This window comes from Narcine bancroftii, chromosome 8, assembly GCF_036971445.1.
Source record: "Narcine bancroftii isolate sNarBan1 chromosome 8, sNarBan1.hap1, whole genome shotgun sequence".
Classification (NCBI taxonomy): Eukaryota; Metazoa; Chordata; class Chondrichthyes; order Torpediniformes; family Narcinidae; genus Narcine; species Narcine bancroftii.
In genome coordinates this window covers 75,026,392-75,049,193 of record NC_091476.1, presented here as the reverse complement: position 1 = coordinate 75,049,193, position 22,802 = coordinate 75,026,392, and the positions used below count along the sequence as shown (strand labels likewise).

General features: G+C 51.2%; 1 protein-coding gene across 1 annotated transcript in view; it reads right to left on the bottom strand.

Moving 5' to 3' along the window:
* The window catches only part of LOC138740901 (transcriptional-regulating factor 1-like), a 60,459-nt gene extending 47,642 nt beyond the window's left edge, over nt 1-12,817 (bottom strand). The window contains exon 1 of the mRNA XM_069894196.1: nt 12,663-12,817. The gene's annotated coding sequence lies outside the window, so the exon portion shown is untranslated. The remainder of the gene's footprint in view (nt 1-12,662) is intronic.
* Nucleotides 12,818-22,802: the final 9,985 nt, after the last annotated feature.

Sequence of the window (22,802 nt, the reverse complement as noted above, 5' to 3'; positions counted from 1 at the left end):
CGACTGTGGAAAAACGCAATCGGGGCAACTGGAATCCATCAGTGCCGTCCGACTATTGTTGGACACTGATCTGAGAGGCATCAGATGCCGAGTACAAACAAAAATCAGTGGCAAAACATTTTTCGGTCGGTTGAACTCACGCAAAGAATCAGCATAATTAGGCAATTAAATAAGATGAATTCAACCAAAGTTAATTTACTCTTTCTCCAACTTCCAACGTGATAGACAAATCTGGAATTATCTTTATGTCCAGCTTGAGATTCTTGATCATAATCCCCCAATTTTGTTTCAGGGAGAAAACCTTCTGGAGACATTTGTTGTCCAGTGATATTGGTGCCCAGTTCTGGTCATTGGCTTACAAGGATAGGGGTCAATAAGCTGGAGGAGGGGGTAGATTCATCAGGCTCTTCCCATGACTGGAAGAATTGAGTTAGAAGGAGAGGCTGGATAAACCTGGGTTTTTTTTTCCCCCAGGAGTGTTAAAGGCTGAGGGCTGATCTCATAGAGGTTTGTAGGATTTCAACTCGGATCAGTGTGAGGTGATGTGAGATTAAACCAGAGGCTGAGAACAGGGTTAATGGTCAGTTACTTAACAGTGTGGGGGAACAGAGGGACCTTGGGGTCCAAATCCATACATCCCTCAAGGTCACCGCACAGATTAATAGGATAGTTAAGAAACCCGATGGACCTCTGGGCTTCATTAGTTGGGGGATCGAGTTCAGGAGTCAAGACGTCATGTTGCAAATCTCTGGTGAGACCCCACTTGGAGTATTGTGTTCAGTTCTGGTCACCTCATTACAGGGAGGATGGGGAAGCTGTGGAGAGGGGGCAGAGGAGATTCACCAGGATGTTGCCTGGATTGGGAAACAAGTCTCATGGGGCTAGGTGGGCAGAGCTGGGACTTTTCTCTCTGGAACAAAGGATGAGAGGAGACTTAGAGATCAACAAGATTCTGAGAGGCGTAGACAGGGTGGACGGCCAGGGCGGGTTGTGCAAACACCAGAGGACTGCTATACAAAGTGAAGGGAGGGGAGTTCATGGGAGATGTCAGGGGGAAAGTTCTTTTACAGAGAGAATTGTGGGGGCCTGGAAGGCCTTGCCTGGGGTGGTGGTGGAGGCTGGAACATTAGGGGCATTTATGAGATTCTTAGACAGACCCATGGATGGAAAAAAAATCGAGGGATACGGGTTAGGGAGGGTTTAGTATTTTTTGGTAGGAATATTTGGGTCAGCACAATATCGAGGGACGAAGGGCCTGTACAGTGTTCTATGTTCAAATGAATTATGAGGGACATTGAGAGGACAGGTTCAAGGTGAAGGAGGACATGGGAGGTGGTCCCATTCACGGTGTTTGGACGGGCCTGCAGACAGGGTCTCCATTACACGAACAGCAGTGTCCACTGCGGGGAAGTACAGGCTCGCCAGCGATCCGGCCCTGGGCCCCTCGTTGGGCTATAAGTAGAAAGCAGGGCAGGCGTCTGAAGAAGGAGGGGAGAGGTGGAAGGAAGGGGCAGGGGGGAGGAGCACAGGCCAACAGATCACAGGTGGACATGGGCGGGAGGGTAGAAGAGGTTAGCGCCACGCTGTTTCAGCGCCAGTGGCCGTTGTTCAAATACAGCGCTGTCTGTGTGGAGTTTGTACGTTCTCCACATGCTCCAGTTTCCTCCCACTGTTCAAAACGTACCAAGGGTTTAAGTCAATTGGATGTTGTGGGCCGGAAGGGCATGTTATCACGCCGTACATCTAACGTTTTTTTAAAAAGTTTGAGAAGTGATCGAACAATATTTGAATCCCTGATGGGTTATCCAAGTTAAGGCGTAATTCCCCTTCGTCACTGTCCCATGTGGAGATGGAGTATTAGCTTTCCATTTAATCGAAATTGCACGTCGTAGTTGCCATCAACAGCATAAACGATAAAATTCGGCTCTGAATTGAAGTCAGTAACAAATAGCATCTTGAGGTGATCCAAAAAAAGAGCAATGAAGGGGCACGTTTCCAATTTTAACTGAAGAATTACCCAGAGAGTTTGGAGAAATGCCTTTCCCAAATTCTTCTGGGCCGTCAAGGACTTGAGTGTTAGCTTCCGAATGGAATGGGGCTCATTACGGACTGCGATCTCAAGGTTAGCGTTGTTCTGGAATTTTGGAGCTGGGACGTCCCTCTCAGAGAAGGTCTCCCCTGCACCCCACCCCCACCTTCAACCCTGCTGAGAGGGAGGGTCTTGACAGATATTTTTCTGCTCTTTCTTGCCCTGGGGATTTCGCGTTGTCAAATTTTACTCTGTGATTGTGCCTGGATTTCCTGATTGTGAGAATATTCATAGTTTGTTCCGAATCTTGCGGCACATTTTATTATATCAATAAAAATATTTTAAAACAGATCGAGGAACGGAGGGAGCAAGGGAGAGGCGGGGGAGCTCTGCGAATGGGGAGGGAAGGGGCGGAGAGATGGAAGATCAGAGGGAGGGGAGAGAGACGGGGATGGGGGCTCTGTGAATGAGAGGAAAGGGGATGAGGGGATAGACTGGGAGAGAGAGAGAGAGAGAGGGACTCAGGGGAAGGGGGTTAATGTTACCGGAGGTAGTCGATGTTAGTGCCGTCAGGTTGGAAAGTGCCCCGACGGAATATACGGGACTGGGTCAGGCGGGGGATAGGGTTAGCATGCAGTAGTAAGGCAGAGTGGTCTCTTTTTGTGCTGTAAATGGGTTGTGATGACAAAGGAAGATACAGCAGAGAGAGGGAGTGGGAATATTTCACTGCCGGAGGCCGTGTGGGGAGATCACCTTCCTGTCGAGCATCTGTTTCCCCACCACCTGGCCATGGCACCTGGCGATCTGGCCAACACCGAGCCCGTGGCTGGTTTGTGTCTGCTGGCAATCCACTGGGGTTGCTTCACAGGTTGCTTCCAGAACTAGTCCCTTGAGGGAGGTGCTCCCATCGCTGTTGGAACCAGCAGGGGCGGGGTCCGCTCGAGAGAAACTGTGCCTGTCAGATGTGTGATATAACCGTGTCCCGGGAGTGTGTGAGGGGAGGGTGTTGAGGGAGCTTCACCCTGTGTCTGAGAAAACTTTTCCCCCACCCACCATCAGCCCTCTGGATTCCCGCAGCTTGTCGTGGGGAAGGTCCCAACACCTCTGCTCTCCGTGCCCCTCTAACCCCCCTCCCCACCCCCACCCCGGGGTTCCTGGTCATGCGCCGGCACCTCTGCGGCCGATCCGCCAAGGTGCTGATCCACTGCCAAATTCTCCCGCTGACTCAGGAAACGCACCCGTTGCTGTATCAACTCTGGCGTCACCACCGCACGCCCCTGCCTCTCAGTATGACTACACCTCTCACACCCTGACCTTTCAGCCAGGTAGACAAGCAGCTCTGCAGAGGGAAATGGAACAGAGAGAGTTGAGGGAGGGGGGGGGGGGAGAGACGTAGATGGGGAGGGAGAGAGAGAGAGAGAGAGAGAGAGAGCAAGGGAGAGAGTGGGGGGGGGAAGAGAGAGAGAGGTGAGGGAGGGATGGGGAGAGGGGGTTTAGAGAGTGGGAGAGATAGAGAGGGGGGAAGAGACGAACGGAGAGGGAGAGAGAGGGGGGTGAGATGGTGACAGGGAGAGAGAGAGCAAGAGAGTGAGAGAGAGGTGAGAGAAGGAGCAGGGAGAGAGGGTTTAGGGAGGAAGAAGGGGAGAGATGGAGAGAGGGAGAGGGGGAAGAGATGGAGATGGGGAGAGAGAGAGCAAAGGAGAGGGGTGTGATAGTACAGATTCGATCACCAATGTGTATATGTACGGATGGTAGTGTAGGATGACTGTGATTGGCTGAGAGTGTAGCCACACCTACTGGCAGGTCTTAAAGGATTGCTCCTAACCAGACCAGGTCATTCTGGACTGGTCGACCTACTTGTGATATGCTCCAGTCTTTTAGTTAATAAAAGCCTTGGTTTGGATCAACAAGTCTTTGGTTCTTTCGACGGGCATCACAAGAAGGGAGACAGACAGGGAGAGAGAGGGAGGGAGGGAATTTAGAGAGAGTGAAGGGGAGAGATGGAGAGGAAAGAGAGCAAAGGAGTTAAATAAATGGGAAAGGGAGGAGGGAGATGAGAGGAGAGGGAGAGAGAGATATTCCTACAGGAGTGGGGGTTAGAGGTCAGAGTGTCCTGAGTTGACAATGTTACCATGTTCCCAGAATTCCCTGTTCTCACTGTGGCGAAATCTCACCTTTCGCCCAGTTTTAACTCTGTCCCCACAGTGTGGCTCCCCCTTCCTCACTCCCCCCTCACCCTCCTCCTCACACCCCCTCACCCTCCATTCTCCCCCCCTTCACTCCCCCCTCACCTCCGTCTCACTCTTTTCTCATCCCCCTCACCCCCTCCTCTCCCTCTCATCCCTCCTCTCCCTCCTCAGCCCCCCCTCCCACGGCACTCCCTCAGCACCATTTGCTGTGTGAACCTCTCCCTCCCTGCCGAATCAACCTTCACCAACCTCCCCCGTGAGAGAGATTCATTCAAAATGAAAACATGAACCTGGAAGCACTGATATTAAAACAGAACATGCTCCATTTCACCTCCGGCTTTTCAGTGTCTTTGAAGAAAGCAGCTGGGCCTTTCCCCGGCCCACTGCTGCTGAACGGACACTTCCTGATTCTGCTGTCAATTTTTAAATCACTGGATTCATCCAGCAGGGGCCTGACCCTGTTTAACTGTGGGTCAATGGTTCAGGCCCCCTCAGGGATGAGACCAGATCTTGGGGACGTCGCCTCAAGATTCGAGGGGAGGGAGAAGCAGAAGACCGTGTGGCCCCTTCAGCTTGATCTGTCATTCAGTGTGACCCAGGGTTCGCATCCCGCGCTGTCCGTAAGGAGTCTACACATTCTCCCTGTGTCTGCGTGAGTTTTCCCCATGGCTCTGGTTTCCTCTCACCCTCCAAAATTGTACTGGGGATTGCAGGTTAATTGGGGGACCGGAAAGGCCTGCTTCCACGCTTATCATAGGGCCTGTAACTGCACTTATCATAGGGCCTGTTACCGTGCTGTATCGTAGGGCTTGTTACTGCGCTTATCGTAGGGCCTGTTACCGCACTGTATCATAGGGCCTGTTACTGCGCTGTATCGTAGGGCCTGTTACCGCGCTGTATTGTTGTGATAGTACAGATCTATCACCAATGTATATAGTGTATATAGTTACAGTATCTAGACTGTGCTTATAGCGATTGGCTGAGAGCTTAGCCACGCCTACTGTCTGGGCCTTAAAGGGTTGTGTCCCTAGCCAGGTTGGATCATTCGGACTGGTTGGCCACCTGTGAAGAGCTCCTGTCTTTTGCTAATAAAAGCCTTGGTTTGGATCAACGTCTTTGATTCTTTCGACCACAATCGTAGGGCCTGTTACTGCTCCATATCATAGGGCCTATTACTGTGCTTATCATAGGGCCTGTTACAATGCTGTATCATAGGACCTTTTACCACACTGTATCGTAGGGCCTGTTACCATGCTGTATCATAGGGCCTGTTACCGCATTTATCGTAGGGTCTGTTTCCGCAGTGTATCGCAAGGCCTGTTACCGCACCGTATTGTAGGGCCTGTTACCGCGCTGTATCATTAAAATTTTTTTTTTTTTAAATGAGATCTGGCCGCCCACTCCACAAGGCAGCGGACACGCTGAAGGAGACACTGAAAGTCGGTGCAGGACCTTGGCCGGACTCACTGCATCCACAGAAGGGAAAGATCTATCAGCAATGTTCCAGGTCAACACCTTGAGGAAGGGCTCAGGCCTGAAATATCGCTGATAGATCCTTCCCTCCTACGGATGCTGTGAGATCGGCCAAGCTCCTCCAGCATTTACATTTCCTACAATCATGGCATCTGCGGACCTTCTCTTCATTTAATGGGGAGTGGGTGGATGGAGAAATGGCAGCTTAGCTGAATAGTTCACTTAAACGCACAGGCACACAGCACGGTTACAGGCCCTTCTAGCCCATGAGCCTGTGCCGCCCAATTAACCTGCAGCCCCCGCACAGTTTGAAGGGTGGGAGGAAACTGGAGCCCCCTCCAGGGAAAACTTGGGTGAACATGGGGGGGGAGGCGTGCAAACTCCATACAGACAGCGCCAGGTTTTCAACCCGTGTCATTGGCACTGTGACGGCGTTGTGTCAACTGGGCCGCCCTTCCATGGCTGGGCGGTGCCCTGAAGGACCCATTCACCTCAGACATTCCCCCCCCCCACAGCCATCAGGCTCCTAGATGAACCCCACACCCATGCCCTCACACTGCCTTTGCCTGGTGCTAATTGTACACAGCGGCTGTTAGATGTAACCGGCCAGACTGCTCACAGAAGAATCCTTCCCAGGGCTGAAACGGCTAACACGGGGGGCACATGGTTTTAAGTAAATACCAGAGGTGAGGTGGGGGGGAATGTAAGGGGTACATTCTTCACACAGAGAGCAGTGGGGACGAGGAATCCGGCAAAGGATAGAACATAGAACACGACAGCACAGGATAGGCCCTTTGGCCCTCAATGAGGGGCTGTCCTAAAAAAAACCTTTCCCTACCCCGTAATCCTCTATTTTCCTTCCATGCATGTACCTCTCTTAAATGCCCCTAATGATCCAGCCTCCACCCCATGGCAAGGCATTCCAGGCCCCCACAACTCTCTGCGTAAAATAAATTTCCCCCTGACGTCTCCCCTGAACCTCCCTCCCTTCACTTTGTAGAGACGTCCTCTGGTGTTTACCAATCTCTCCCTGCTTACACCTCTCAGAATCTCCTCTCATCTTTGATGAGACTATTGGGTGGAACTGAGAAAAGTGGAGGGTTATACAGGAGGGAGTTGTTCGAGCAGGTTCTTGAGGTGGCACAACACTGTGGGCCGAAGGGCCTGGACCATGTTACTAGGTACAACATGACAAACTAATTAAGCTCCTGGTTAATTTGTCATTGAAGCTAATCTTGTCTGCCCTGCCGAGGTGTGGGTTGTTGTGCAGCGTTCTCCGGGAACGTCCCCACCCTGAACACGTTCTCTCCTCGGACTGACCCACAGCTGGAGTTCCCTGCCCCTCAGGGCCTAGCTCACAGCCAGCTTCAGCCAAGGAGTTTAACACTGAGCCTGTGCCTCCCTCCTGGCACCGGTTGGGACGTCGAGGGGCCCGCCAGGAAACACCCACCGCCTGCAGCTCCAACCCCTTCTGTCTCCATTCAGAGAATTTCCCCATCACCCCATTCCCCCTCCCCACTGTACGTGCCTATGGCCTGGGCTCCTCCCACCCCCACCCCCGCCCCTTCCTCCCTCACTTGCCCCCTTCACCTTATTATTCAGGAGCCTCCTTTAGCTGTACCTTGACGAAGGGCCAAGCCCGAAGCATTGGTGCTATCCCTTCCTGTGGGACGCTGTCTGACCTGCTGTGTTTCTCCAGCACTCTTGTATATGTTGGCTGGGCACCCCAGTGCCTGCCAGCCTCCCCCGTTTAACCCAAGGCTCCTCCTGGATGCTGTAAGCGCACTATGGGAAAGGACATGGTTTCACCAACTCTGCATTATAAATGTAGTTGGGCAGCATGGTAACAGGTCATTTCAAGCCCTGCTGATCCCCCCATATGTCTCGGGAACGGTGGGAGAAAACCAGAGCACCCAAGAAAAACCCACGTATTTTATGGTTATTGGTTAGTGAGTGGAGAGATGTCTGCGACCGGGCTTTGGACCCTGTAAGGAGTGTGCACGTTCTCCCCTGTCTGTGCGGGTTTCCCCGGGGGGGGCTTTGGTTCCCTCCCACCCTTTCTAAGACATGCGGGGAGGGGGGGGGTCGTACGTTAACTGGGATATTTGGGCAGCCCAGCCTTGTGGGCTGGAAGGGCCTGTATGTCTACAATTAAGATTAAATGTCACCGTTCTCTCGGGTCCAGGAGGTTCAGGGCCAGCACCCACCAGGCTGAGGAACCACTTCTTCCTATGGGGCAGTGAGAACGCTGGGCAGCTTCTGAAACAACTCTCCATGGTTCTGTTTGTTAAGAATATTTATTCTACTATGTGCACTGTGTGTAACACCTGTATGTTTGTCTGTGGGTTTTGCACAGGGGACCGGAGAACAAGTCCCATTGAGTTGTACAATCAGATGACCACAAACTTGAACTGAACTGAGAACATAAAACACGGAGCAGTACAGACCCTATATGGCCCATGATGTGCTGACCCAAGTAAACCTCCTCAACAATCCAACCCTCCCCACCCATCACCCTCCATTTTTTACATCCCCCGGCCTGTCTAAGGGACGCTTGAATTGTCCTCTGTTGAGCCAGCCTGCACCATAATCTCCAGCAACGTCACCTGGTCCACAAGCAACGATTGAGCTTGGTCAAGTGGAGTTTATTGTCATCCGATTATACAAGTCCAACCCGATGAAACAGCGTTCTTCGATCCTCGGTGTAAAGCACGCAGACACACACCCAGACATAACACATAATACACACGCAGGACAAGTATTTCATATCTAGAAATGGATATTATTTTGTGAATATGATGATCTCGGAGAGTCAGTTCCTTTGGTCGTTCAGCGTTCTCACTGCCCGTGGGAAGAAGCTGATCCTCAGTCTGGTGGTGCTGGCTCTGATCCTCCTGGATCTCTTCCCTGACGGGAGCAGCTGAAAGATGCTGTGTGCAGAGTGGAAGGGGCCCTCAGTGATTCTGCACTCCCTCTCCAGACAATGATCCCGCTGTGCTGGGCAGCGGCCATGAGGTGGGGCGGTTTCAGACTCTGGGGGGGGAGGGGAGGGGCGGGGGAGTGGCAGACCGGTGCAGGGCACCAGAAGCGAGGAGAACACCCACTGCTGAGAAGGAGAAGTGGAGGAGACGACCCCACAGGGCGGCAGACCAGCGAGGGGGCTCCGTGGCTGAGGGACCCACACAGACGCACAGCGCAGTAACAGGCCCTTGAGCTTGTGCTGCCTATTATTACACCCAATGAATCCCTGCTGCATTTCAAATGGTGGGAGGAAACTGGAGCCCCCCCTTCCTGGGGAAAACCCACGCAGGCACAGGGAGAACGTGCAAACTCCTTACAGATCGCACCAGGATTAGAACTCTGGTCACTGGTGCTGAGATAAGATAGGTTCTGGCATACTCGAACGCACAAGATAAAACTGGCCGATGTCTCCAGGGTTTCCTTCACAGGACCAGAAGACACAGGAGCAGAAATAGACCATTCAGCCCATTGGGGCTGCCCCACCATTCGATCGTGAGCCTATCCATTTCCCCATTCAGACCCACTTCCTGGCCTTTTCCCCATAACTTGGCTAATCAAGAAACTGTCGATCTCTGCCTTAAGTACACCCAATGACCCGGCCATGGCAACAAGTTCCACAGATTCCCACCGCCGTCCGGCTGAAGAAATTCCCCTGATCTACCCGATCGAACACCCTTCAATCCTGAAGTTGTGCCCTTTTGTCCTAGACTCTCCCACTGTGGGGAAACAACCTTTACAATCGATTCTATCCACATCTTCCAACATTCAAAATGTTTCAACGAGATTCCCCCCTTGAGAGTCCAGGCAAACGCTCCCTGTACCACAACCCTCTCATTCCCATAATCGTCCCTGTGAACCTCCCCTGAATCCTCTCCACATCCTTTCTCAAACGAGGAGCCCAAAATCGCTCACAATTCTCCATGCAAGGCCTCAGGGGAGATCTTTCCTAATAAATCTGTTCATTGAGGGAAGTAACGAGCAGGAGACAAAGATGGTCGTTGTTCACTTGGATTTTGATGAGGTCTTTGTTGAGGTGCCATGCATGGTTACGGGAAAGCTACCAGCGCGGATGGAGAGGACTGGCTGCCTGGCAGAGGGCAAAGAGGGGTAGCAAAGGGGGCTTTTACTGGCCGGTAACAAGCGGTGTTCCGCAGGGGATGGTGATGGGCATGCTGCTTCTTACGCGGTGAGTAAGCGATTTTGACGACCGAATTGGACAGCATAGTTAGCCACAGTGTCACAGCGCCAGCAGTTGGGACAGGGTCTGAATCCTGCTCTGTCTGTAAGGAGTTTGGACGCTCTCCCCCGAGTCTGTGTGGGTTTTTCCCCCAGGGGGTTCCGGTTTCCTCCCACCAGTTGAAATGTACCGGGGGTTGTAGATTAATGGGGTGTAATTGGGCAGCATGGGCTCATGGGCCAGAAGGGCCTCTAGGGTTGTAGGTGAATTGGACAGCATGAGCTCATGGGCTGGAAGGGCCTCCAGGGTTTTGTAGGTGAATTGGGCAGAACAGGCTGTGGGCCGGAAGGGCCTGTTACCATGATGTATCTCTACATTTAAAAATCAACATTTAAAATTGATGGCTTCTTGGCCAAGTCTGCGGACGATACGAAGGTAGGTGGAGAGGCAGGTAGTGGAGGGGGGTAGTGGAGGGGCGGGTGGAGGGGTGGGCCATGGAGGGGCGGGCAGAGGCTGCGGAGGTTGGGAAATGGTCAAAATGGCGGACAACACTGTGTGGGGAAATGTATGGCCATGCACTTTGGTAGAAGAACTGCATTTTAATTTTAAAAAATTTAAATGTAGACATACACCCTGGTAACAGGCCCTTCCGGCCTGTTAATTGTCACCCTCCCAATTACACCCTTAGTGCACTTTGAACAGTGGGAGGAAACTGGAGAACCCCCACCCTGAGAAAACCCACAGACATGGGGGGAGAGCGTGCAAACTCCTTACAGATGGCGTGGGATTTGAACCCGTGTCCCTGGCGCTGTAACAGCCCAAGGGGAGAGGATCGAGGAGGTTGGGAGTCCCTACGCAGAAGTCCATAAAAGTCAACCTGCAGGTTGAGTCAGTGGTGAGGAGGGGATCACTGAGATGTTAGAAGGCATTGGAGTGCGGCCCAAACAAGCAGGGGTTGGGCCCACATTGACCAACCAGGGGTTGGGCCCTGCGTTGACCGACAAGGGGATGGGCCTCACGCTGACCGACCAGAGGTTGGGCCCCGCATTGACCGACAAGGGGTTGGGCCCTGTGTTGACCGACCAGGGGTTGAGCCTCACATTGACCGACTAGGATATGCTGGTGTAGGACAGGTTCCCGAGGAGGTTGAACAGGATAATTCTGGGGGTGAGAGGGATAATGTTTGATGTCTATAGGCCTGTACCCACTAGTTTAGAAAAATGAGGGTGTTGAAACCCAATGACAGGGGCTAGATAGAGTGGAGGTGGAGATGTTTCACAGTAATGGGAGAGTCTGGGACCACAGGGAACAGACTCCCTTTAGAACAGAGATGTTTCTTCAGCCAGAGGGGGGAGAATATTCGGGACGAACCATTACCCATGGGGGATTCATGGCTGGGATTGCATGGTTGAAGGGGAGAGGAGTCGATCAGGGTCCGCCTTTGGGAACGATGCATTGATGCACACCCCTCTCTCGCCTCACAGACCCACACACCCACCGCCCTATTCACAGGATGGCATCTCGCTGCAGTAGGTTTTGGGCTGGAAATGTTCCCCTCCCTTTCTCTGCAGTGAGTCTCTCCGCACCACCGTCTCCTGGGCAAGAATTCCCCGAGGTCGCTCGCTCCTCAAGGGTGGCAGTAAGGGGATGGGGGCCCAATCCTATGGGAGGAAAGGAGGGAACATTTTGGCCCCCCCCACCACGGTGGGGAAGGCACTGCCAGAGAGGGGGGAGCTTGATGGGAGGCAGTTCAGGGGAGGTAGTTGCTGGACACGGGATGGGAGGGGGCCGGGACAGCCGAGATGGGCCGACCAGCCTCCTTGCTCATTAAAATCCCCCCCACCCCCCAAAGACCTCTGTCCTAAGAGTGGGGTTGCAGTCTTGGTCCCCACCAGGCGAGGGGTCTTGGAAGCTGGAGGGGGTCAGGGACAGGGTGGGGAGTGGGGTCCCTGAAGCTCAGTGCTTCCTCACTTCCTGCCTTCGTTTGCATCCCCTCCCCCCAGTACCTTGTGCAGTTTAAAGGCAGCGTTTCCCCGTGATCTGCACACCGGTGGGGTGGCAGGAAGCAAGGTTTCACTCCATCTGCACTCTGGTGCCAGTGACACCAGACAGCTCGTCACGCCAACTCCCCGACCAGGGAGGCAAGCTCTCCGCCCCTCTGGGGAGGGGGAGTTGGGGGGGGGAATGCTGTACAACCTGCTGAGTTTCGCTCAGCGCGGTCGGCATTCAGCTCCTCAGACCCCAGTGCTCAGCTCAGTTCACGGAGCTTCCCTGGGGCCGGGGGGTGGGCAGCTGTCTGTGTAGGTCCCGAGAATCTTGCTCTGACCTCTCTCTACCTCCCCGAGGGTCTCCACCTGTCCTTCTCTCCACACACCCCCCTTCCAAACGCCTCCTGGTCCTGGAGCGTTGGACGTTTCTCCGAAGGAAGGCCTTCCCTGCGCAACTCGATTTAAACACCTTCAACCATAAATTACGAGCCCAACTGTCCCCCACACCTTGCCTGGGGTCGGACAGACAGCCCCACAGCAGATCAATCACTGTCTCCCAGAGTCAAAACACCCCAGGCCAAGCCAACGTTCCTTCCAGCAGCAGATCTGTGGCCATTCTGCCTGTCGATAGCATCTTTGCTTGTTCAATCCCTGTCCAGCCATCACTGACTGGAGCACCTTGAGATCTCCTCTGTCTCCTCAGAGGGAGATTGGCCCTGTTCTCCCCGCCCACAGCCCACCAGGTTCTTAGGCAAGGTTAGAGATGTAGTGGTTGCTGAACTCACCCAGGGTCCAGCCTCGCGGTGACCAGCCTGCACTCCCCGCTGCCTCTGCATACAAAACAGGTCCAACTGTCACCTCCTGGTCTCAGGTTCACAGCTGTGGGCCAATAGGAGATCCTGGCCCTCCCCTCTGCACCTCCACTCTGGCCCTGCCTCCCTCCCCCGACCTTTGCTGCCGTCTCTCCTCCCCTGCCCCCCTTCTCCCCATTTCCTCTTCTTTTGTTCCTCTTCACCCCTGTCTCTTCCCTCTTTCCCCTTTTTCTCCTTTTCCCACTCCCTTCTTTCATTTCACCTTCCTTTTCTGAATCCTCCTGCCCTCCCTATCCTCCTTCCCCACTCCCTCTTTTTCTCTCCCCTTCTCCTTCTCTCCCCTCCTCTCCCTCTCCTTCCATCTCTCTCTCCCCTCCCCTCTCCCTCCCTCTCCCTCTCTCTCCTTCCTTCTCCCCATCCTCCCCTTCCCCTCAACTTTCTTTCCCCCCTCTCCCTCCCTTGCCCCCCCACTCCCTCTCTTTTTCTCTCCTCTTCTCCTTCTCTCTCTCCCTCCTCCTCCCCTCCTCTCCTTCCTTCTCCCTCTCAACTTTCTCTCTCCCTCTCTAACCCCACTACACCTCGCATCCCCCTTCCCAGCCCCAGATACAACACACCATAACCACCCTGCCTTCTGCAGACGATTTTCCATGGGGGGGGGTGGGGGAGAAAGGCCCATTCCTGCAAACCACTCCCCCCCACCCATCACGGGCACGTTGTCTCCGACCCATCCTCCACTTCCCTCCCTCAAGGCCTGAACAGGCTCGATTGACGACTTGCCCGTGGACAAGTGGGCAAGTTAATCAAGGGGAAACTCCCCCAGCGGCTGCCTACGTCTTCCTGTGTTTTCTGGAAACCACAACGGACATTTTCTTCATCTTGCGAGCAAGATTGAAACCCGTAACTCGCCTCCCCAGAGAGCCGTGGAGGTTCTCACGAGCTGCAGACCTTCGAAGGAGAGGCTGAGGCCTCCGGGCCTAAGTGACGTTGTTTGACCCCTCTGCCTCCCAACTGGCCCCTGATGCCCATTTAAACCCCTATTGTGTTATAACAGTAGTTGTAACCTTTTTTCTTTCCACTCATCCACCACTGTAAGTGAACCCTGTTCCTCATGTTACCCCTTGTCCCTTCCCTCTTTCCCGTCTTTGCTTCTGTGTGCTGCTGGGCCGGATGGGCTGTCCTCAGGCAGGCTGGATGTGCTGTCCTCAGGCAGGGTGAATGTCCAGAAGGTTGCAGTTTCCTCCCGAGGGCTTAGAGCCTGCACAGATCAGGGGACAGAGGCTTTTTTTAAACCGGCCCTTGGCCAATAAGATGGCTATAACCGTGCCTATACCCAAGCATTCTATGGCCATGAGTCTGAATGACGACTGCCCTGTTAACCTCACTCCCAGAATCACAAAGTCTCTCGAGAGCTTGGTTTTATCTCACCTGCCACTGTGGATCAACGTCGATTCGCGCCAATAGGGGTATGACTCACCTGGACAGACCCAAGTCCTATGCATGATTACTATTCATTGATTATAATTTGGCTTACCACACTGTTGTCCCATCAAAGTTGACACCAAACTTTGTTCAAACTTTATCATCTCATCCGTTTTGTAATTGGGTTCCGGATTTTCTTACTGACAGGCCCCAGTCTGTAGGTTGGGCGGTTTTCTCTCCTCCAGTATGGACTGCCCCAGGATTGCGTGCTGAGCCCCTTTTCATATTTACCAGTCTTTACCTCTGACTGTGCTCCTCTGTACAAAACTCAGACTTAATTCCTGAGTTCACAGGTGACCCCGCAGGGGTGGGCCCAATCACAGGGGGGACGGCGAAACGGCCCGTAGGAGTGAGGCTCAGCACCCGGTCTTGGGGTGGGCCGAGAACAATCTGTAACTCAATCCCCAGAGGACAAAAGAAATCTCTGTGGGTTTTAGATGGGCCGGGAAGCCACATATGCACACAAGTCCCAAGTGACATCAATGAGGCAGTCCCAGAGTGTCACATTCCTAGGGGTCCGTATCTCTGTTGATCTCACATGGTCTCTGAATTCATCAACGTTGATCAACGACATCTCTCATCTTGAGATGGATGAGGGAGTCACACCTCGGCCCAGAGAGCTGTTGAAATTTCTATAGATGTCCTATTGAGAGCGTGCTGATGTACACTATCTCCATGTGGGACCGGAACTGTTCTGTACAAGATCGTAAAAAACTCCAGCAGGGAGTGAAAACTGCCCAACGGATTGTTGGAGGCCATTTGCCTCTCCTCGATGTTTGGGCAGGGTGAGGAATGCTATCAAAGACGCCACCCTCCTTAGCCAGGAACTAGTTACTCTCCACCCCACCCCACTCTCCCCGCCCCCCATCAGGCAGATGGTATAGGTGCCTTCGCTCGAGAACTACCAGAGTTTTTTTCATGTTAAGTGCCAATTCCCAATTCACGGCGCCGAACAGGGCTGCACTTGGATTTCAGAATCGGTCGTCTTTTTTAACAATTTATTTTAGAATTCTGCAGTGTTTTTGTAGACAGTTTATTGAGTGTTTTTTGTATGTGGATTGATGGTAACCATGTTTCATTAGCTGGTCAACCAGCATAATGATAATAAAGAGCATCATCACATGTAGTCCATATGATTTTAGCGAGGCATTTGACAAGGTTCCCTCGTAAGAGACTGGCTCAGAAAGTCATGAGGTCCGCGATCCATGGAACCTTGGCCGTGTGGATAAAAAACTGGCTTGCATGTAGAAAGCAGAGAGTAGTTGTGGAAGGAAAGGATTCTGCCTGGAGGTCGGGGACTAGTGGAGGGGCCACAGGGATCTGTTCTGGGGGTCCCCTGCTCTTTTGTGATTTTTATAAATGACCTGGAGAAAGAGGCAGACGTATGGGTGAGTAAATTTGCAGTTGTTGGAAGGGGCTGTGGGTGGAGCTGAAGGATATCGACAGAATGCAGAGTTGGGTGGAGAAGTGGCTGATGCCATTCAATCTGGATCAGTGCGAGGTGATGTGAAATTAAACCAGAGGGTCCAAATCCATACATCCCTCAAGGTCACCATGCAGGCTGATAGGACTGTTAAGAAGGCCGATGGGTCGCTGGGCTTCATTAGTCAGGGGATTGAGTTCAGGAGTCGAGAGGTCATGTTGCAGCTTTACAAAATCTCTGGTGAGACCCCACTTGGAGTATTGTGTTCAGTTCTGGTCACCTCATTACAGGGAGGATGGGGAAGCTGTGGAGAGGGGGCAGAGGAGATTCACCAGGAAGTTGCCTGGATTGGGAAACAAGTCTCATGAGGCAAGGTTGGTAGAGCTGGGACTTTTCTCTTTGGAGTGAAGAAGGATGAGAGGAGACGTGATGGAGGTCGACAAGATTCTGAGAGGTGTCGACAGGGTGGACGGATAAAGCCTGTTTCCCAGGGCAGGATCACCAAACAGAGGATGTCTGTACAAGGTGAAGGGAGGGAAGTTCAGGGGTGAGTTTTTTTTACACAGAGAGTTGTGGGGGCCTGGAATGCTTTGACGGGGGGCTGGTGGTGGAGGCTGGAACATTGGGGGCATTTAAGAGAATCTTAGACAGGCCCATGGATGGAAGAAAAATAGAAGGTTACAAGGTAGGGAGGCAAGGGTAAGATTGTTGTGGAGAATATTTACATGGGTCACCACAACATTATGAGGTGAAGGGCCTGCATTGTGCTGAACTGTTCCTTAAATACATCAGCTAGATAATATAGTTTAGGGGCAGTACAGTTGGCATAACGCTGTTACGGCACCTGTGACCAGGGTTTGAATCCCGCGCTGTCTGTGTGGAGTTTATACGTTCTCCTCTGGGAGCTCCGGTTCCCTCCCACCCTTCAAAGAAGGGTTGTCGGTCAATTGGGTGCATTTGGGTGGCACAGACCTGTGGGCCCGAAGGGCCTGTTACTGCGCTGTTGGTCTAAGTTGAAAATTAAAAGTATTGAAGCTCCTCGTGCACGGGAGGGCGAGGAAATCTTGCCACCCCTCACTCTGCGATCCAAGGCCCACATCATCCCCTCCTGTGTCTGACTATTTATTCCCTCCATCTCCCGTACCACCACTCGTGGGAGTGAGCCCTACATTCATCAGCTTCCGGTGGGGGGTTGGTACATGACGCCACATACAACCCAGAGATTCTTCTTCCTGTGGGTGCCAAAATTACCACTTATTGGAGGTGGTAAATAGAAAACTGTCCACAATGTACATATGTAAACATATAAAGACATGTAAACAAACTGACTGTGCGATAGAGAGAGGAAAAATATCAATAAAACGCACAAGTCAGAGTCCGTAAACAAGCCCCTGATTGAGTTTGTTGTTGAGGAGTCTGATGGTGGAGGGGTAGTAGCTGTTCCTGAACCTGGTGGTGTGTGTCTTGTGGCCCCTACACCTCTTTCCTGATGGGAGCAGCGAGAACAGAGCATGTGCTGGGTGGGGTGGATCCTTAATGATCGCTGCTGCTCTCTGACGGCAGCATTCCCCGTCGATGTTCTCGATGGTAGGGAGAGTTTTGCCCGTGATGTCCTATGCCGTACCTTTTGCAGGGCTTTATGCTCGGGGAGATTGGTGTCCCCATACCAGACCGTGATGTAGCCGGTCAGCACACTTTCCACTGCACTTCTATAGAAATTCACCAGGGTTTCTGATGTCGTACCGAACCTCTGCAAACTCCCAAGGAAGTAGAGGCACTTTGGAACGAGGATGGTCATGTGACCTCTGGCGGGAACATTGTCAAAAGTCTCCTCAGCTGCCAATCAAGGCTCAGCCCGCCCACAGTCAGCACCGCACCTTGCCATTGGCTCCTTTAATCACCTTCCCTACATTGGCCAGACCTGAGCCAGCCCCTGCAGCCCACCACATGGACCCCACCACATGGACCCCACCACATGGAGTAGCTCTTCCTCTGATCCCCGAGCGGCTGAGTCACAAGATTTAGGAGCAGAAGGAGGCCAATCGGCCCATCGGGTCTGCCCTGCCATTCTAATCATGAGCTGATCCATTCACCCACTCAGCTCCACTCCCCAGCCTTTCTCCCCATAACCCTTGATGCCCCGACTCATCAAATCCCTGTTAATATCTGCCTTAAATACCCCCAACGACCTCACTTCCATGGCTGCCCGTGGCCACAAGTTTCACAGACTCACGACCCTTTGGCTCTGTTTTAAATTGATGACCTTTTATCCTGAAGTTGTGCCCCCTTGTCCAAGACTCCCTGACTGTGGGAAACATCCTGACCACATCTTCTCTGCCCAGGACTTTCAGCTTTTGAAACACCTCAATAATGTCCCCCCTCATCCTTCTGTCCCCATTGAGTCCAGTCCAAGAGCCGACAATTGTTCCTCATAACCTAACCCAGAGTCGTGCACAACGCTGGAGAGACTGCTCTAAGTCAGTGGTTGTCAAACATCCCACTTTAAGTGATCCCTACACCATCGGGTGCTCTGTAATCAGTAAGGGTTGCTTCAGGTGGGGTGTGAGTGGAACGAAAAAGTTTGAAACCCACTGTTTTAATCGTCCCTCATTGACTCATTATGTGCACCGTTTCAGAACTCCCAAAGGAAATGGGCCAACGAGAATTTTTCTCACGCAAAATATTTCAGTAGCAATCGGGTCGAGAGCAGTGATTCTCAACCTTCCCTTCCCACCCACATCCCACCTTAAGCAACCCCTTACTAATCACAGAGCCCCGATAGTCCAGGGATTACTTAAAGTGGGATGTGGGTGGGAAGAATATGAGGGTGTGAGCGGTTCCTTTGGTCGTTCAGTGTTCTCACTGCCCGTGGGAAGAAGCTGTTCCTCAGCCTGGTGGTGCTGGCTCTAATCCTCCTGGATCTTTTTCCCGACGGGAGCAGATGCTGTGTGCGGTGGGGGGGGGGGGGGGGGAGAAGGGGTCCTCGATGATTGTGTGCACCATCTTCAGACAACAATCCCAATAGATCACATCAATGGGGGAGGGAGGGAGACCCCAGTGACCTACTCTGTCGCTCTTATGGTCCTGTGGATCGACCTCCAATCCACTTCTCTGCAGCAACCTCGGTGCAAAACACACAGACACACAGACAGACAAACAATATATACACAGGACAAGTATTTAATCTCAACAAATAAATAAATGAATATTGTTTTGCGAATATGAGAGTCTCGGATGGTCAGCAGTTCCTCTCCTCTGGATAAGAACCCGACCGCCTCCTGCACTCCAATGTCTGAGACATTGCCCTTACATTTGCTCCCCCCCCTCCCCCAGGACAGCCTGTCACAAGCTCTCCATGTAAGATACTTCTCCCTTAAACCTTCCCCTGCTCTACCTGAAGCTCTGTCCGCTAGTATTTGGCATTTCTACCCTGGGAAATAACTGCAAAATCACCCTCCACGTCACAGCCTCTCTCGGACCTCTGACACTCCAGGGAGAACAAGCCAAAATTGCCTGAACCCTTCCCATCACTCACGCCCACCGAATGAAGCCACATCCTGATGAACCTCTCCCGCACCCTCTCCAAAGCCTCCACATCCTCCCTGTAATGGGGCCGACCAGAACTGTTACACAGAACACCACAGCACAGAATCAGGCCCTTGTGCCCTTCTGGTCTGTGCCAAATGATTATTCTGCCCCATCCCGTCAACCTGCACCCGTTCCAAGGGGTAGCGAGTGCAAATTCCAGAGGTTGTCCATTCTTATGCAAAAGAAATGCCTCCACCTCTCTGTTTTAAATTGGCCCCCTTTAATTCTGATGCCCTGTTATCCTAGACTCGCCGACCGTGGGAAACAAGTTTGCCATGATCTGATATACACCCATGGGGACAGCATCTAGGCCAGTGGTTCTCAACCTTTCTCATTCCACCCACACACCACTTTAAGTAATCCGTGGGGCATAGGTGCTCTATAAGGGGTTGTTTAAGGTGGGGTATGGGTGGGTTGAGAATCACTGCTCCAGACCCAATTGTTACTGAAATATTTTGCTTGAAAAAAATCGTCACTGGCCCATTTCCTTTGGAGTTCTGAAACCGTAACGAGTCAATAAGGGATGTTTAACACAGCGGCTTTCAAACTTTTTCTTTCCACCCATACACCTCCTTAAACAACCCCTTACTGATCACAGAGCACAGGGATTACTTAACATTGGTTATGAGCGGAAAGAAAAAAGTTTGATAACTGCTGCCCTATGGCCTCCCTACCCCACAAACCCTCTATTTTCCAAATATCTGTCTTCAGTGCCCCCAATGTTCAGGCCTCCACCACCATCCCCTGGCAAGGCCACCGCTCTCTGGGTTGAAAAAAAAACTTACCCCTGACGTCTCCTCTAAACTTCCCTCCACTTTGTGGTCTCAAACGCCACTCTATTCTCCTTGCAGAGGAATCTGGACCAGGTGGAAAAATTGCCGATGGAGTTTAATGCAGATGAGTTTGAGGTGTTGCATTTTGGAAGGAGAAACCAAGAAAGGACGTATACGGTGAATGGTCAGGCACTGAGGAGTGTGGTAGAACAGAGGGATCTGGGAATACAGATACATAATTCCCTGAAAGTGGCATCACAAGTGGACAGGGTTGTAGAGAGAGCTTTTGGCATCTTGGCCTTCATAAATCAAAGTATTGAGTCCAGGAGTTGGGATGTTGTGGTAAAGTTGTACAAGACATTGGTGAGGCCAAATTTGGAGAATTGTGTGTAGTTTTGGTCACCGATCTACAGGAAAGATATCAATAGGATAGAAAGAGTGCAGAGAAGATTTACTAGGATGTTGCCCGGACTTCAGGAACTGAGTTACAGGGAAAGGTTCAACAGGTAGGGACTTTATTCCCTGGAGCATAGAAGAATGAGGGGAGATTTGATGGAGGTTTACAAGATTATGAAGGAGACAGACAGAGTGGATGTGAGGAGGCCTTTTCCACTTAGAATGGGGGGAGATAAATGCGAGAGGTCATAGTTTTAAGCTGAAGGGAGAAAGGTTTGAGGGGAACATTAGAGGGAAGTTCTTCACTCCAGAGAGCGGTGGGAGTGTGGAATGAGCTGGCATCTGACATGGTGAATGCAGGATTGGTCACGTGTTTTACAAATAAATTTGAGCGATACATGGATGGGAAAAGCCTGGAAGGTTATGGAATGGGAGCAGGTCAGTGATGGTCAGCACAGACTTGAAGGGCTGAATGGCCTGTTTTCTATGCTGTAGCATGAGGCAGTGTCTCAAGGAAACAGCCTCTATCCTCAAGACCCCTCCCCACCACCCAGGCCGTGCCCTCTTCACTCTGCTACCATCAGGAAAGAGGTCCAGGAGCCTGAAAATGAACTCCCAGCGGCACAAGGACGGCTTCTTCCCCTCCGCCATCAGATTCCTGAATGATAATGAACCACAGACACGGCCTCACGTTGACTTTTTGAGCGCTATCTTTATCTATTTTGGAACGTGGTTTATAGAAACGTTTGCCCTGAGAAGCTGCTGTAAAACAACGAATTTTGTGACTTGTTCCTGACAACAAATTCTGATTCTGAAGCCTGAAACGTTGGTTCTGTATCTGAATCTCTGCTGTATAAAGGACGTTTTTGACCTGCTGAGTTTCTCCACTGTCGTGTTTTTACTTCAACTGTGGGGCCAGGAGACTGTCATGTTTTTACGTTAACTGTGGGGTCAGGAGACCGTCGTGTTTTTTTTTTTTTTAATTTTTTTATTTTTCACACCATAAATCACATTAGCCATGATATACACTATTTCTTTTTCACACATATACAGTGACTTTTTCTCCCCCCCCCTTTCCTCCCAAACCACCCCCCAACCCCCCCCTCTCATCCATTTTAGGTATACAATCTAGGTTGCATTAAGCCAGTCAGACAATGTTGTCATTCAACAAAATTACACCAGAAATTCTACTGAGTCCATTCTTTTCTTTCCTTCTCCTTCCATCAACTTAGGTAATGTTTGTCCCCGGTAGGTTTTCGCTATTGTATTTAATGTAAGGCTCCTATACTTGTTCGAATATTTCAATATTATTTCTTAACCAATATGTTATTTTTTCTAATGGAATACATTTATTCATTTAAATTTGGTAGTTTCTTCCTTTTAATTTGGTTATGTATTCCATTAATATTTAAAGACATATAGTTCAGCGTAGCCCTTTTATATTTTGTTTATCTTCTCTTTCCGTTTTTCCATCATTACCTTTCCTCCTTTTCCATTTCTGTTTTCTTATTTTCAACTCTTTATAAGACAACATTCCTACAACATCTAACATTTTCCTTATTCTCCTATTTCTATCTTATTTATCCCCAATCTCCCCTTCACCTCCTGAGTTGTCCTTTATCCCTTGTCGGACAACCACATCTCCCCTCTCCATTTGGATTTGCGAATCCACTCGCAAGCGTCAACTGATTTTGCAGTGACCGCTATTTCCCCCCACCCCGCCTCCCCCAGAAAAGATTTCACTTTTCATATGTCACAAAGATCCCTCTTTTAATTCCCTCCTTATTCTCTCTATTCCATTACCTTCCCTTATTAATTCTTGTCTATACTATCTATATTTTCCTCTAAGTACAGATACATTCATGTATGTTCATTGTCTCTATTCACTCTTATACCTCTTTACCTGCATACATATCAATCGTGATCATTTTTACTCTCATTACCCGTCTTCATCCCTCAGTCTATTTTTGTCTTTACCCACATACATATCAGTCGTGATCATTTTAACTCTCATTACCCGTCTTCCTCCCTCAGTCTATTTTTGTAATTGTTCTGCAAATTTTCGTGCTTCTTCTGGATCCGAGAATAGTCTGTTTTGTTGTCCTGGAATAAATATTTTCAATACCGCTGGATGCTTTAGTATAAATTTATACCCTTTCTTGAGACCGTCGTGTTTTATGTCAACCACAGGGTCGGGAGACCATCGTGTTTTTACAACAACCGTGGGGTCGGGAGGCCGTCCTTTTTCACTTCTTTCTCAATATTCACCCAGGAACTGAACCTCCCTGTTTGTTGACCCCAAAACCCCCATTTCCACCAAGGCCGATGAGCATCTTTGAATTTTTCACCCCTCATTGGAAGAAGAGAGGCTTCGGTGGGGGGGGATGACAAATGTGTCAGGTGGTGCGGTGGGTAGTTGGCAAGGTGGCCAGAGTTTGCGGAGGGACGCTGATT